This window comes from Perissodus microlepis, chromosome 13 (genome assembly GCF_051167445.1).
Source record: "Perissodus microlepis isolate ML-2025 ecotype Zambia chromosome 13, ASM5116744v1, whole genome shotgun sequence".
Classification (NCBI taxonomy): Eukaryota; Metazoa; Chordata; class Actinopteri; order Cichliformes; family Cichlidae; genus Perissodus; species Perissodus microlepis.
In genome coordinates, this window is record NC_140473.1 from 34,153,613 (window position 1) to 34,165,813 (window position 12,201).

The window sequence follows — 12,201 nt, forward strand, 5'->3', positions numbered from 1 at the left end:
TGTTTATCTGTTCCTTGAGTCTAGTTGTATATCTCAGTGTGTTTATGTTTCCTGTTTTATTTTGACAGTTCCTAGTCTCATGTGCGTCATGTTCATTTACTTCCCCTGTCTCATCAGTTAGATTATGTTCATCTGTGTTCCCCAGGTGTGTCCTCTCCGCCCTGATTTCCTTTTGTGTATATATTGTTGGGCCAGGCATTTTGACTAGAGACCGACCCACCAGGTACTACAAGAAAAGCCATAAAGCCTTTGAATGAACACAAATGGTGTTGTGACAGTGATGAATCACTTTTATTGTCACATCACATGTGCAGGTACACTGGTACAGTACATGCGAGTGAAATTCGTGTGTGCGCGCTTCACAAGCAACAGAGATGTGCAAAAATACAATAACATAAGAACAAGCAAAATATAAGAATGGGTAAATGTGAGAATTATATGAGTAAATATATGTACAATATAAGAGTATATGCGCATTACTAAATGTGTATATCTACGTGTGTGTGTGTGTGTGTATATGTATAAAATATACAGAGGTTGGCAGTTGGACATGTGCAAAACAAGTAGCATTCATATACAGTATGGAAATAGTAAGGTTTGTCAAGGAGACGTGCTACTTGTGAAAAAATAAAGGAAAAGTAAAATTAAACACAAAAACCAGCTGTTGCTTGGGGTAGCTTGCGACGAGGCTGTCATACTCGGCGCCGTATGATTTCTATACATTTTACATCAGATGAAAACATTGGTTGTAAGATTCAGATAATTATTTATTAAAAGCTAGACATTTAAATGAGAATAAGAAAGAAAAGAATTTCTTTGTGCCCCCTCTCCCTGTTAATACCCTACCTGGCCCCCCTGGAAAAACTTTGCTAGACTCGCCCCTGCACAGTTACCAGCTGTCAGCTACTTAGAAAAGGATCCTGGTGTTATTTGTCTCTCAGAAACAGTTCATAACTTCCCTTCAACTCATTCATGTCGCCTAAAATGTAAACCTGTTTCTCCATCACCTGTTCATGATGATTCACTGATGATTCAGTAAGGACTCGTGATGGTAAATTTGATTATTTTTACTGAATCGAGTTTTAATGAGTCACTCACCAAAGTGAATTGGGTTTTTTGAGTCATTTGATTCACTGAGTCAGTTGACCAGAGAGTGCAAAAAATGTACATTTTCATGTAAATCCCACTGCTAAGATGAGTGATTCTAAATGAAAACAACTATTTTATAGAGCAAAAAACAGCAAAAACATTTCTAAAATTAAGCAATTTCCTATCAAAATTGCTTAATAAACATCTATTTTGTTTATTTTTATTTTATTAGTATTTTCCTTAAATGTGTCAAATATATATTTTCTCATCTGAATGTCCACTGAGCTGTGAGCCAGGGGGCGGTAATGCTCCTTAACATTGGTTGCCAACCAAGAAGAAGAAGAAGCTGTGAGCCAGGAGGGAGGGGGTGAGCGAGTCCTGAGTGATTCGCTTATGATTCAGCACAGGAGGGAGGGGGTTAGTGAGTCCTGAGTGATTCGCTTACGCTTACGATTCAGCACAGGAGGGAGGGGTTGAGCGAGTCCTGAGTGATTCGCTTACCCTATGATTCAGCACAGGAGGGAGGGGGTGAGTAGCTCAAATGTGCTGTTAGCATGTTAGCAGAGCGATGCTAGTGTGAACCGAGGAGCTATTGTCTTAATGTGAGACCTGCCATGATGCCAGGTCTCTCTTGGAAATGAGATTTTTAATCTCAATGAGATTTTTTTTTACCTGGATAAATAAAGGATTAATAATTCTACTCCAGTTTTCTTCCAGTTCAGAGCAGAATTTTTTTTTGTTAAGATACTGGATGTTGTGTTTTTCTCCACAATTTTAATTATAAGCTAGATATATTGCTGCTAACAGCAACAGGGATGAGTCAGTGAGTCAGTTGGGCTTGTGAATCATGATTCATGAGTCAGTAAAGTGATTCTCGAGTATTGAACGATTCGTTCATGATTCGCGCATCACTAGTAAGGACATCTCCTGTTTTCATGTTCACATTTCCCTCTCACCACATATCCAAACCGTTATCAACACCAGCAGCTTTTATGGCTGTGGCTCCAGCAAACATCAGCTGATACTAGAAAGTAATATTAAATCAATTCTAACAACAGCTGATCAAGCATAAACCTGCTGCTGTTGTTTAGCGTTACATCCACTGGTTTCCTCTTTCTGGTGCAAAGTGGGCGATAAACAAACGAGAGAAAAGCTGATCAGCTGATCACTGATCAGTTTCCTGATTGAAGCAGCAACAAGAGAGGGAGGGGGAGAGAATGAAAAAAGAAGAAACAGCTGTGCAGCAAGGACACAGAATAACTCCAGCTTTGAGTCTTTTTTTTCACTCTAGCTGAAGTACGGGACAAGTTGCATTCCCTTTCACCTCAATACCATTTTATTCTATTTGTCTGTGATAAGATTGTTTTCAGAGCCATTGCCCAAAAAAGGGTGCATCCAACCTCCTCGTCTGTAATTGGTCCAGCAAACAAAAAATTACCATCGGCCCACCAGGCAAATGCCCAGTATGCCCGATGGCCAGTCCAGCTGTGGTTAGTGGTCTGTATTTTTCTGCAATTCCAGCAATAAAGCTGCTTTGAATTGTGTTCTCCTTAACTTTTCGTGCCACACACAGCTGGAGACGGAGTTTTAATTCATTTGAAAGCTTTTTATTATTATTATTTTAAAGTATTACTTTGTTGTATTAATAACCCTTAATAAGTCCTCGAGCCATTTTTCAGCCACTGTGTTTTTTAATTTCAAGCCATTTTCACTGTGTTGAATAAAATATAGCCAAACTTGCCAAACATTTTTTTTAAATTTTAAAATTGTGGTCTAAGTTCATTAGATTAGCCTAAAATGGCTAAGCTACAGAAATGCATCCACCTTTAGTCCCCGTGGCAAAAAACGCCCCATTGAAAACCATTATAAACCCTATTTTTCATCCCAAATTTATCATAACATAAACGAATGCAGTTCTGGACTTTTCTGGGGAGTCGGGGGCTTACATTTGTAATTTTTTTTATCTGGCCAGCAGGTGGCGCCATGTTTTCACATTTAAAGCAATGGTCCAAAATTCATTATTTTTCCCACTTTTTTTGTTTTCTACAATGATTTTTCTGTCACTATCAATGCTGCACAATAGCATGTGTGTTTTTAAAAAATAGTAAAGGTCTTTTTGCCTAAAAAAAAAATAAAATAAAGATCTTTGTGCCAAAAAAAATATTTTCTTTGGACATTTTTGTGTCTAATTTCAAAAATCTTAGAATGCTACATTGCAATAAAAACAAATAACTATAAAAGCTAGAACCAAAACCAAATCTGACTTTATTTGGCTCCAAACTCAGATTGTTGATGCAGACTTTTTTTGAGAATAATGAGAATAAGCCGTAGTGCTGAAGTATGTCATTTTGACGACATTTCCTGTCTGCACAGAAAACGTGCCCATAAACGCACAGAGTAGGAGTATGAGAAAATGTGAGGATACAGGAGATCGATTAGACAATCGTCCTTCTCAGATGATTTATGAGATTTATGACGGATATTTCAGAGGCAGAAACGATTCGTCACTGTTCCCAGGGGAGAGGAGATCATAAACAAGCTGTTCAATGTACTTAGAAAAATGGAAAAATAACTTGATATCCGGCACACGCGGCGACTGTCACAGCAGCCATATCGCCTTGATCCGGTGATCGACACAGCAGCCGAACTATATATATACAGTTTTGGGGAGTAACAGAATACATGTACCACCGTTACGTATTTAAAATACAAAATATGAGTAACTGTATTCCGTTACAGTTACCGTTTAAAAAGGTGGTATTCAGATTACAGTTACTCTGTTGAAATAAAGGAATTACATGGCGGTCTTTCCTTGTTTCATATGGTAGGCTATGCCCTCTCTATCTCTGGTAATTCCACGCCGGTGGAAACCCAAACAAAACATGCATTAAGAGGCTCAAATGCCCGTGTCTCAATCTCGTGTCTCATAATGACGTGAAGAAATATTTTTAAAAATTATTTAATATGAAGGAAATAAGCAGAGTGTTACAGGGATCGCCCTAAAGAATGTAGCCTCATGGGCAGTGTAGTTCATGCTGCAGGGAGAATGGACTGTCATACCCGTTATGTGTCTGTGAGCGAGGGAGGGAGTAAAAGGAGAGTGGAAAAGTACGAGTTGTCACCGACCAGAAACGGGAGCTGGAAGCATGTAAATATACTAATAACCACTGCAGCAAAAAAGAGTGCCTGACGAGCCCAGTTGTAAGTAAGCTATTAAGACTCGACTGTACACTGTGTTTGTGTTTTCCTCTGAAACAATAAGTTCCGTTGGAGCAGCCTTTCAACGCCTCTCTCTGTCTCTCGCTAGCAAAGTTGACCCAGACAACAAAATAAAGCTAGTTTTCGGCTATGAGCCCGACACAAACCCGACGTATTAGCCAGAGGTCCCTTTACTATGGTTCAGAGCTGCGGACCTGCTTTATATACAAGATCACTGCAAAAAGTGCAGCCTTACCTAATGTCCACCCTACCTACCTACTGTTACTCATTTTATCTTAAGTTTTTAAAATCTAGTTGGTATTGGTATGGCGAATAACCTTCAGTAATAGTAATAAATCACACAGCAATAGTACATTCATGTAGTTTTAAAAAAACATGATAATATATTAAGTATTCAGAATACGTTACTTTCATTGAGTAACGTAACAGAATATGTTACAAAATACATTTTGGGGCATGTATTCTGTAATCTGTAGTGGAATACATTTTAATAGTAACCTTCCCAACACTGTGTTTGTGTATATATATATATGTGCAACTATGTTCAGCTGTGCACAGCTCCTAAGGGATCAAGTTTATGACCGTACGGGAGGCGCAGAATAGCGAAATATGGACAGAGGAAGTTCGTGCTACTCACGTGGGCTGCTCAGTTTGGCCGGTGTTTACAGGTCAAAGAATGAAACAATCCTTTGCCTCTCGAGTGAGAAATCCGGGCTACGATGTCCCACAACAGGTTTCATCACATCAGGACGCTGCGCTTGACGGCATGATGACAGGCGATGCCGATGACATGAAGACAAACTATACCAACGGCTGCCAGATGGCTGCCTTCATAGTGTGGGCGCACCACCTGCAGATGCTGTGCGTCCAGACAGAGACCTGTGTGGATGAAAAACTCGTCCCATTCAGAGGCAGGCGCAGCTTCAGGCAGTACATTCCAAAAAAGCCTGCGAAATATGGTATAACAATTTGGGCAAAAAGGTACGTGTCATTACGTGTCAGTTACGCACGCATTTTTTTCATTCTTGCCCATTCTTGTCCAAAATATACACAGGTTTTATATTTTTGTGTTTTTTCTTTTGTTTTGTTTTCATTTTTTGTTCGGTTGTTGGCACCTACTCCTGCAGGATGAGAATACATCGGTGGCTTCCACAACCTCCTTGACGTCTCATTTTACAGTGACTGTGTGGACTATATTGTGGACATAAATCGAGCCAGTCTGGCAGTAGAGGAAATGACATTTCTACATTCCCAACAACATAAATGTTGGGTTAGGGTTAGGGGGTTAGGATGGGGAAGATAATCCCTTCTCCGAAAGGAAAAGGAGCGTGCGCGGTCCATCCCTCCCTGCGGCCCTCCGTACCCGTCCCAGAAGACTTGGCGGTCACGTTGGCGGCGGCGGCCATAACGCACCACCGTCCAGCCGTCTTCCATGGCGTCCAGTCTTTTTCTCCTATGTGTTTCCTCTTTTCAAAAAATAAAATGTGCCTCAAAAAATATCAATTTAATTTTAAGGTGAACAAAAAATGCTTTCCAAAACGTGAAAAGGAAAAAATCAGGAAAAAACAATAAACAACAAAAGAAGGTGTGCCAAAAAAACTGTTTATTTAAAAATAAACACAAAAACACAAATTACTTTTAATGAATTTTAAAGCCAAATTAATTTAATCACTGTTTTTATTCCCAATTTGTTTTTAATCCATTTTTAACTGTAAATAGTCTTGCAAACCCTATTAATTGTGCTGATAAATTTATGAACCCTGGTTTTTAGAATTTTTAAGCCAATTTTCCAATTTTTTACTAATTTAATTCCCCATTAGGGTTAGGGGTTAGGGTTAGGGTTAGGGGTTAGGGTTAGGGGTTATGGGGAAAAAGCCAGGAGAGGATGGGACAAAAGTGGAATAACTGAAAAAGTAAGAGGTGTAGAGGGCTGATGTTGGTGTCTAGGTGGGGGTTTTGGTTGGTGCCGGACGCTGTGGCGAAGAGCCCACGCCGATGGCTTCTTCGGTTCTGGAGATATGGCGAATGGGACCAAAAAGGATGGGACAAAACGGTCCCAATGGGAGAAAGGAAGGTGCAGAGGGCCTGGTTCCACTGTCATTGCATTGCCCGTGTCCGGGCGCATCCGCAGGTGCCCAACATGGCATGGTTCAGAGTACCTTTGCAGGATGGGGCAGTAGTTGGAGAACGGTCGTGTGATGCGTCCACGGATGCAGAATCGTTCCCCGACTCCAAGGATGCCCGCCGTGTCTTTGTCAGACCCTCCTATCTGGAGATAGAGCTGCAAACCTTTTTCGGAAGCACTTTCCCTGCACAGAAGCGTCTGCAGCAGGAGACCGCAGAAGGGACAGCAGAACCAGGCCTTTGGAGCACTGCGTCATCTCCTGGTCCACACATGCCATCACGACGCACTGTACAAGGGGAGAGCAAGGCATCGTCGGTGGCCGCAAACAGTACAATCGCCTTCTGCGTCTGTCATTCTCTTTCGTTTGTTTGAGCGCTTGTTTTTTAAATACACAGCAAGTGTCAATCATTCTCTCTCTCTCTCTCTCTCTGTCTGTCACACACACAGACACACACATAGACACACAGACAGACACACAGTCAGACAGACACTGTGAGGTGTGCAGTGCAAAATTTGAATTTCAGTGCTTTTTGATTTGTATCTCTCTCTCTCGCTCTCTCTCTCTCTCTCTCTCTCTGTCTGTCTGTCTGTCACACACGTACACACACACACACACACACACACTCACACACTAAAGCACACAGACAGAAGCAGGGCAGCTGCTGTGCAACTGGGATTTGACAAGAGGGGCTCCCTCTGCTGGCTCAATGCGGTACAAAGTGTCAGAAGGTGTTAGTGCCGCAGAAATTAACAGCTTTGGACAATCAATTGCATCTGTGGTCCACAGGAGGGCGCCCAGTTGGCAAGTCCTGTGCATTGCATATTAATGCCGTTTCAATTGCACTCACATGTGCTTTTTGTGTAAAAGAGAGACACGCACACACACACACACACACAGACACACACACACACAGCGGCTCAGAGATGAGGGAAAAGCAACAGAAATCAGGAGAGATTTCAATGTGAGGAGATGGCCTGTGATGCTGGGCCATTGTGTAACATTGGAATGAGTACCTGTGGCTGGGGGGTGCTCCTCAAAGGTCCCGGGAGGAGGAGGCGAGGAGGCTACGGGTGGCTGGCCTTGGGCTGCGCCTCAGGAACGTCATTTATTCTGCGTGGCGCCGCGTGTGCCCTGTGCAGCTTGGATGTCTGCCGCTGACGCTCTGTGGCTCCTGTTCCTCTCATCTCCTGGTCCACACATGCCATCACGACGCACTGTACAAGGGGAGAGCAAGGCATCGTCGGTGGCCGCAAACAGTACAATCGCCTTCTGCGTCTGTCATTCTCTTTCGTTTGTTTGAGCGCTTGTTTTTTAAATACACAGCAAGTGTCACTCATTCTCTCTCTCTCTGTCTCTCTCTGTCTGTCACACACACAGACACACACATAGACACACAGTCAGACAGACACTGTGAGGTGTGCAGTGCAAAATTTGAATTTCAGTGCTTTTTGATTTGTATCTCTCTCTCTCTCTCTCTCTCTCTCTCTCTCTGTCTGTCTGTCTGTCTGTCACACACGTACACACACACACACACACACACACACACTCAGCGGCTCAGAGATGAGGGAAAAGCAACAGAAATCAGGAGAGATTTCAATGTGAGGAGATGGCCTGTGATGCTGGGCCATTGTGTAACATTGGAATGAGTACCTGTGGCTGGGGGGTGCTCCTCAAAGGTCCCGGGAGGAGGAGGCGAGGAGGCTACGGGTGGCTGGCCTTGGGCTGCGCCTCAGGAACGTCATTTATTCTGCGTGGCGCCGCGTGTGCCCTGTGCAGCTTGGATGTCTGCCGCTGACGCTCTGTGGCTCCTGTTCCTCTCATCTCCTGGTCCACACATGCCATCACGACGCACTGTACAAGGGGAGAGCAAGGCATCGTCGGTGGCCGCAAACAGTACAATCGCCTTCTGCGTCTGTCATTCTCTTTCGTTTGTTTGAGTGCTTGTTTTTTAAATACACAGCAAGTGTCACTCACTCTCTCTCTCTCTCTCTCTGTCTGTCACACACATACACACATACACACACACACAGACACACAGACCGACACACAGTCAGACAGACACTGTGAGGTGTGCAGTGCAAAATTGGAATTTCAGTGCTTTTTGATTTGTATCTCTCTCTCTCTCTCTCTGTCTAACTGTCTGTCACGCACACACACACACACACACACAGACACACACACACACACACACACACACACACACAGACAGACACTGTGAGGTATGCAGTGCAAAATTTGAATTTCAGTGCTTGGTGATTTGTCTCCCTCCAGTGGCCCACTGCAGGTATGATGAGGCTTAAATGATAGGATAGGGTTAGGGTTAGGGTTATGGGGAAAAAGCCAGGAGAGGATGGGACAAAAGTGGAATAACTGAAAAAGTAAGAGGTGTAGAGGGCTGATGTTGGTGTCTAGGTGGGGGTTTTGGTTGGTGCCGGACGCTGTGGCGAAGAGCCCACGCCGATGGCTTCTTCGGTTCTGGAGATATGGCGAATGGGACCAAAAAGGATGGGACAAAACGGTCCCAATGGGAGAAAGGAAGGTGCAGAGGGCCTGGTTCCACTGTCATTGCATTGCCCGTGTCCGGGCGCATCCGCAGGTGCCCAACATGGCATGGTTCAGAGTACCTTTGCAGGATGGGGCAATAGTTGGAGAACGGTCGTGTGATGCGTCCACGGATGCAGAATCGTTCCCCGACTCCAAGGGTGCCCGCCGTGTCTTTGTCAGACCCTCCTATCTGGAGATAGAGCTGCAAACCTTTTTCGGAAGCACTTTCCCTGCACAGAAGCGTCTGCAGCAGGAGACCGCAGAAGGGACAGCAGAACCAGGCCTTTGGAGCACTGCGTCATCTCCTGGTCCACACATGCCTTCACGACGCACTGTACAAGGGGAGAGCAAGGCATCGTCGGTTGCCGCAAACAGTACAATCGCCTTCTGCGTCTGTCATTCTCTTTCGTTTGTTTGAGCGCTTGTTTTTTAAATACACAGCAAGTGTCACTCACTCTCTCTCTCTCTCTCTCTCTCTCTCTGTCTGTCACACACACAGACACACACACACACACACACACACATACACACACACACACAGACACACAGACCGACACACAGTCAGACAGACACTGTGAGGTGTGCAGTGCAAAATTGGAATTTCAGTGCTTTTTGATTTGTATCTCTCTCTCTCTCTGTCTGTCTGTCACCCACACACACACACACAGACACACAGACAGACACACTCACACACACACACACACACACACACACACACACACACCAAAGCACACAGACAGAAGCAGGGCAGCTGCTGTGCAACTGGGATTTGACAAGAGGGGCTCCCTCTGCTGGCTCAATGCGGTACAAAGTGTCAGAAGGTGTTAGTGCCGCAGAAATTAACAGCTTTGGACAATTAATTGCATCTGTGGTCCACAGGAGGGCGCCCAGTTGGCAAGTCCTGTGCATTGCATATTAATGCCGTTTCAATTGCACTCACATGTGCTTTTTGTGTAAAAGAGAGACACGCACACACACACACACACACACACACACACACACACACACTCAGCGGCTCAGAGATGAGGGAAAAGCAACAGAAATCAGGAGAGATTTCAATGTGAGGAGATGGCCTGTGATGCTGGGCCATTGTGTAACATTGGAATGAGTACCTGTGGCTGGGGGGTTAGGGGAAAAAATAAGGGGTTAGGTAAGGGATATGAAGCTCCTCCCTGCACGAGGAGGGCAGGAGCGGTGCACGGGCCATACTGTGACCCTTCCCAAGGCCCACTACGTTATTGCCACTCCGTCTTCCATGTCTGTCACTCTCCAGGTCCAAATTCAGGTAAGTACCTTCCTTAATTAGGCTTCTCAGGTAAGTACCATATTTTAATTGTTTTTTAATCAAATTGTTCTAATTTTCATTTTTCTTTCAGGTTTTCAATTGTTTTTAAATGTTTTTAATAATTGTGTATTCAGACTGTGTTTTTAATAAATTTTGTACTTTCCAATGATTTTTGTCTCCGTGTTGTTTTTATGAAATCCCAATCTTAGGTTTTAAATTAGTTTCTAGGCCATAAATAAACATGAAATGAATAAAATTTAAATAAACCTCCCCCAAAAATAACAAACTAAAATAACAAACTAAAACAACAAACAAAACATTTTTATTGATGATGCATGGCTTGCGCTAGCTTTCGGCGGTGTTGTGCCTTCTTCAGGCTGTGCTCATGCATCAGTGGCCAAATTCAAATGAAGGAGACTTCTCTCTGCCCCTCCTTTTATAGGCTTTCTTGACTCCTCCCTACGGTGCTTTGTGTTTTTCCCTTTTTGGTTTTCTTTTTAGTTTTCTTACTCTACTTTCTTTGGCTTAACCCTATCCTTTTCCTTTCCTTTCTCCTTTCCTACCCTTGCTTTGCCTTCTGTTTCCTTTTGCTCCTAGTTCCTGCTTCCTTTCCTTTGGCTTACATACCCTGCTTTCCTAATTATACACATGGCCTTCATTTTTGTTTATTTCTTTGTCTTTGGCCTTTATTTTTGTTCCTTTCACTGGGGTTAAGGTTAGGGCTTCACCATGGATGGGGCTAGGGTTAGGGCCAGGATTGTGGCTGGTTGGGGTTAGGATCAGGATCCTGGGGTGGGGATAGTGTAATTAGGGCCGAATTGGCATAGGGGATAAATTTTGGGTCCAGATTTGGGGTCAGAGGTAATTGAGGGTGGGGGGCAACCAAGCAGGGCCCGTAAGTGGCTTTGGCAGTAGGTCTCAGTCAATCTGGTGAACCAGCGGGTACACGGCAGGCACTGGCCGGTTAGGTAAGGGATATGAAGCTCCTCCCTGCACGAGGAGGGCAGGAGCGGTGCACGGGCCATACTGTGACCCTTCCCAAGGCCCACTACGTTATTGCCACTCCGTCTTCCATGTCTGTCACTCTCCAGGTCCAAATTCAGGTAAGTACCTTCCTTAATTAGGCTTCTCAGGTAAGTACCATATTTTAATTGTTTTTTAATCAAATTGTTCTAATTTTCATTTTTCTTTCAGGTTTTCAATTGTTTTTAAATGTTTTTAATAATTGTGTATTCAGACTGTGTTTTTAATAAATTTTGTACTTTCCAATGATTTTTGTCTCCGTGTTGTTTTTATGAAATCCCAATCTTAGGTTTTAAATTAGTTTCTAGGCCATAAATAAACATGAAATGAATAAAATTTAAATAAACCTCCCCCAAAAATAACAAACTAAAATAACAAACTAAAACAACAAACAAAACATTTTTATTGATGATGCATGGCTTGCGCTAGCTTTCGGCGGTGTTGTGCCTTCTTCAGGCTGTGCTCATGCATCAGTGGCCAAATTCAAATGAAGGAGACTTCTCTCTGCCCCTCCTTTTATAGGCTTTCTTGACTCCTCCCTACGGTGCTTTGTGTTTTTCCCTTTTTGGTTTTCTTTTTAGTTTTCTTACTCTACTTTCTTTGGCTTAACCCTATCCTTTTCCTTTCCTTTCTCCTTTCCTACCCTTGCTTTGCCTTCTGTTTCCTTTTGCTCCTAGTTCCTGCTTCCTTTCCTTTGGCTTACATACCCTGCTTTCCTAATTATACACATGGCCTTCATTTTTGTTTATTTCTTTGTCTTTGGCCTTTATTTTTGTTCCTTTCACTGGGGTTAAGGTTAGGGCTTCACCATGGATGGGGCTAGGGTTAGGGCCAGGATTGTGGCTGGTTGGGGTTAGGATCAGGATCCTGGGGTGGGGATAGTGTAATTAGGGCCGAATTGGCATAGGGGATAAA

At 43.5% G+C, this 12,201-nt stretch overlaps 1 long non-coding RNA gene across 1 annotated transcript; it reads right to left on the bottom strand.

The window, feature by feature from the left end:
* Positions 1–5,915: 5,915 nt before the first annotated feature.
* On the bottom strand, positions 5,916–9,305 carry LOC146375516 (uncharacterized). Its single transcript, XR_014802022.1, has 4 exons — positions 9,059–9,305; positions 8,085–8,285; positions 7,448–7,648; positions 5,916–6,719 (listed from the first exon to the last, which is right to left on the bottom strand). It is a non-coding gene; the product is annotated as an uncharacterized LOC146375516 (long non-coding RNA).
* Between the last annotated feature and the right edge of the window lie 2,896 nt (positions 9,306–12,201).